Here is a 4,900-nt window from a genome sequence, read left to right on the forward strand (position 1 = left end):
ATTAAAGTCGTTCTTGAGATGTCAATATCAGATACAGTGGAATTCAGGATGAAAAGCACTTTACAATAAAGGTCTTTTATAATGCCAAAGGGGACAATTGATAGTGAAGATATAAAAGTCACAAAAAAATCTATGCTCCAATCAAAAGCAGTAACACCCATGAAGCTGAAATGATAAAAATTACAGGGAGAAATTAACAAAAACACACAAATATAAGAGATTAAGGTCTTAAAAAAATTGGCAAACTTTATTTTACTTTTAAAAGTGGCAGCTGTTCTTTATGTTTCCTTATTGTGTACAACATGTTCTAAAGAACTCCTTAAATTTAGCTAAATAGCAAATTTGTTTCATTAATTAGTATTTTTGAGATGAGAGCATATAATATTCACTATTTCATATTTCAAGAATATAATATGTCTTAAGTTGCTTTCTACTGCGATAAAACGCTGACCAAAACTAACCTGGGAGAGAAGCTTTGGTGGCTTACAAGTCACAATCTATGATGAAAGAAAGTCACGCAGGAACTCAAGACAAGAACTTGGAAGTAAGAACTGAAGTAGAAAGAGCACAAGAATGCTGTTATTGGCTGCACTTCCGACTCACGCGCAGCTATCTCTCTTATACTTCTTGGGACTAAAGCCCAGGAATAGAACTCCCCACAGTGGGCTGGGCCCTCCCACATCAATCACTAATCAAGAAAATGCTCAAACACACTTGCCTACAGTCAATCTGATGGATACAATCTTCAGCTGAAATTCTCTCCTCCTGGATGACTCTTTATCTTTGTCAAGTTGACAGACAAATTTAAAAAATTCGATCATTGGTATCCATCATTGAATTTGGGCTTCTGGAGATAGCTCAGTCAATAAAGGTTACTCTGTAAAAGCTCAGACATACAAATATGCATTCCTCACATAAACATGTACATGCATATGCAGATGTATACATATAAGTACAGAGTGAAATAAACGTTGATGAATCTTAAATATTGGTCCTCCATTATCAAAACATGTCTGCTTCGAACGTCTATGGACTCATGAAAATTGAAATATTTCAGATCACCGAGTAATCATCAGTGGATGTATTTTATCACAACCAACTTAATGATCATGATCAAGCAAAATCAGAAATAAGCCAGAAAAACCAAAGGCCACTTCATGTGATAATACAAAAGTTTTAATCATATATAATTAATGTATGCAAATAAAAATTTTGTGAGGTTCTGACTTGTGACACGTACCCACAAAAGGGCTATAATGCAGCATTAAGCAATTTCTAAAAGCAAAACAAAACCAATGGAAAAAACAAAGGTATGTATTAATAAATAAAAGTAAGTTTAAAGAACAGGAAAAAAGATAATTTTAAACCTTGAGTCTTGGCAGAAAAAGAAAAGAGGAATCTGGTTTACTGGGGATAAACAAGGGGAATATAATTATATAAATTAGAAAGTGACAATGTGAGACTAACCCCAGAAGGAAGCCATTCAAAGAATTCTAAGATGACTCAATTCTATGCAAATAAATGGAAAAATCTGGATTAAATGAATAAATTACCATAAAAATTAGTCAGTGCAAGCCTACCAATTTTTAAGAAATACCCATTGTCAACAATGTCAAAAAAAAATTAACCAGCCACAGACAACTTTACAGGAATATCTGTGAAACAGTTCAGAAAAATGACTTGTGTGCAGCTGGACTGTTCCAAGGATGGGAGCAGTTTAAGTTGTAAGTTTCTGTTTCTCACATGGGCAAGATCTACACAGAGAATTCAATGCAGAGGAAGAACTCATACAGAAGGCTTAACATAGGGAAAGTCATTTGTGGCGATCAGCATTTCAGACAGCTCTTTTTGTCCATTAATTTCCTAATTTAATGTGGTCTTAATTAAAATACTAGGGATTCATTTCACCCAGAAAACTGGCTCCTAAATTTCACATAGAAAAGTACAAACAGTGATAACAACAAAGGCCTAAATAATTAAACATGGTGATTCTTTTCTATCTAATTTAATTTTATTCAAACAATGTATTTCCATCATCTCGTCCCTTCTCCAACTTCTTCCGGATTCTTCTCACGCCTGTGCCCACTCAACTCCATGTTCTTTCTCTCCCTCCAAAACAAAAATAAACATTTAAAAAAAAGGGGGGAGGCGGAGGGGCTAGAGAGATGGCTCAGCGGTTAGCACCACTGACTGATCTTCCAGAGCTCCTAGCAACCCAGTAGTGGCTCACAACCATCTGTAATGAGATCGGATGCCCTCCTCTGGAGTGTCTGAGGACAGCAACAGTGTTCTCACATACATAAAACCAAAAAAAAAATTTTAAGGGTCGCTAATAAGACACACGTCATAATGAAACAAACTACCCTGCCTTTACAAATGGGGGTCTATGAGGAAAAGGAGGAAGAGCGATTGCAAGAGACACAGGTGGTCGATTTCTCCAAGGAAGCAGTGTCGTCCAGATGCAACAGCCTGGTACACAGATGAACTCACACAGTCTGAGGCAGCACACATACAACATGCACACGTTCCAGATGGAGTCCCAGCACGAGGGGGAAGTGGACAGACGTTATTGTCCCAAACCAAGAAGCTATTGCAATTCATACCTGCAATTCAATTTTCTCCCATGGAATGTTAGTGGGTACATCAATTACACTTCAGGGAAGGCCCCATGCCCAGGAACAACTGACCAACCCAAAACATGAAGATTCTTTTCTTTCTTTCTTTCTTTTTTTTTTTTGAAGGCATAGATTAAGAATTTATTATGGTTTTTTTTTTTTGGATGTGATCATAACAAAATATCTTCACCGTGGTGTCTTTGATGCTAAGTAAGGACCTCAATATTATAAAAATTTCTTTGTTATTTCATTTAAAATATACTGACAGACAGGGTTTCTTTGTGTAATCCAGGCTGGCCTGGAACTAGCTCTCTAGACCAGGTTGGCCTTGATCTCAACAAAGATCCATTGCATCTGCTTCCTGAGTTCTCAGATAATAACATGTTACTAATACATACATACATACATACATACATACATACATACACTCATATATATATATATATATATATATACACACACACACACACACATATATACACATATACATATATACACACATATATACACATATACATATATACACACACATATATATATACATATTTATATGTATATATTTATATGTTTATATAGTTAAATAGGTTGAATCAAAATATCATAAACACTCCCTGGTAATGGGCAAAGGGACACCTTGTTGTTGGTGGTGTTCTTATATCAGTCAGGGGCAGAGCAGATGAAAGTCCTTTTTCATCCTATCTTGATTTCTGGCTTGGCGGCCAAAGCTGTTTAATGCCTAGGACCCATAAAAGTCAAATCCAATCCAATCCAATTGTGTCAGCGCAGAAGGAGGAAGACAGAGACCTGCGAACTACCATGCCACCCACAAACCTGCCCTCCATCACACGGAACAGGCGAACAGGCAGACAGGCCATAGACATCCGCCCTGTTGCCACACCCTGAAGCACGGATGGAGGATCTTGCCCAGGGGCTCGCTAGTTGCTTGGCCAGCTTGCAGCGGGAGCCACCATAATGTGTGAATACGTGATGGTCAGTTGGGTGAGAAAGAGAAGTACAGAACCGTGAGCATTATGAAGAGAGAGGGGACTGGAGGCGTGATGATGGAGAGGAGTAGCCTGTTATGTCACCAGCTCTGCCACCTGAGGTAGCTTGTAGCCCAAACTGCCACTGAGGGACATGTCTGAGTCCATGGCTACAAAGCAGCAGCGGTCCATGTTGATGTGTATGACTAGAGAACACAGGGATGTCCCCGTTGGGGCAGCCCCTAGGGACCACGTGAATGTTCAGGGGCTGTGCTTAAATGGCCCTACCCCTCACTGAATGCAGTGCTCTGAAGAGCTTGCCTCACCCTTCACTGGTGGCAGCTCTTGGAGCCCTGTGCCTTGCACAGGCACCACTGTAGAGCTGGTTCTGGCAGTGGGGGTATGTGGGTGAGCCAACATTGAGGGCATGACTGTGGGAGAGCTGACCCTGCCGCTGGTCTGCCATGGAGTGGCATTGGTGCAAAGGTGATGCCCACCTCCCACTCTGCCCCTTGCCACCTCTGGCAGTCAAGAAAGCTGCCCCCAGTGTCTTGAGCTTGAGAGAGCTTGCCCTGTCCCTTACCAGCTGCAGCACCGGCACTAGGGAGAGTGGGCACTGCACCGCGCCTGGACAGCACAGTAGAACTGGCCCTGGCGGGGGGGTGGGGGGGGCGCATGCGAGCCAACTCCGAGGTCAAGAGCATGAGAGAGCTGGCCCTGCCACTCATCTGGAGGTGAAATGGCTGGATCTGGAAATGATGTTTTCCCCCTTCCTCCCTCACCACACGCAGTAGTGGGGAGAGCTGGGGATCATGAGAGCAAGAGTCCCGACTCCCACCCCCTTACTGGCTGTAGCACTAGGGAGAGAGGGTCCTGCACCTTATCTGGGCAACACAGTGGATGTGGCCCTGATGGGGAAGACACAGGTCATTCATCCTGAGGATTTGAGAGCAGGAGGGCTGTTCTAACCCCTCATAGGCTGCAGCATTTGGGAAAGTGGTCCCCGAACATTGTCAGGGAGCTGGCCCTGGAGGAATGGGTGCAGATGAGCCGGCTCCAAGGGCATGAGAGCAGGGGACCTGACCCTGCCTCCTGCCAATGATAGTATTAGGTGGCCTAGCTGGAGTAGTAAAGGAGGGCTTATCTTGGAAGAGCTGATGGGCTGAGCAGCTCAGTTGCTACCCAGGCCCAGAGCCAGGGTCCTGAGTTGGCCCACCCCAAAATCTGTATCATCTGTGAATGGTTGGGAATTCGTGAAAGGGCCAACCAATCCTGTTGTTCCAAAGCTGCAGTATCTCCATG

At 42.5% G+C, this 4,900-nt stretch overlaps 1 non-coding gene across 1 annotated transcript; it reads left to right on the forward strand.

Moving 5' to 3' along the window:
• The first annotated feature begins 3,221 nt into the window (after window positions 1-3,221).
• On the forward strand, window positions 3,222-3,364 carry Gm23278. The gene has a single exon (XR_003951272.1). It is a non-coding gene; the product is annotated as a small nucleolar RNA SNORA48 (small nucleolar RNA).
• Window positions 3,365-4,900: the final 1,536 nt, after the last annotated feature.

Source organism: Mus musculus, chromosome 14 (assembly GCF_000001635.26).
Source record: "Mus musculus strain C57BL/6J chromosome 14, GRCm38.p6 C57BL/6J".
In the NCBI taxonomy this organism is placed as follows: Eukaryota; Metazoa; Chordata; class Mammalia; order Rodentia; family Muridae; genus Mus; species Mus musculus.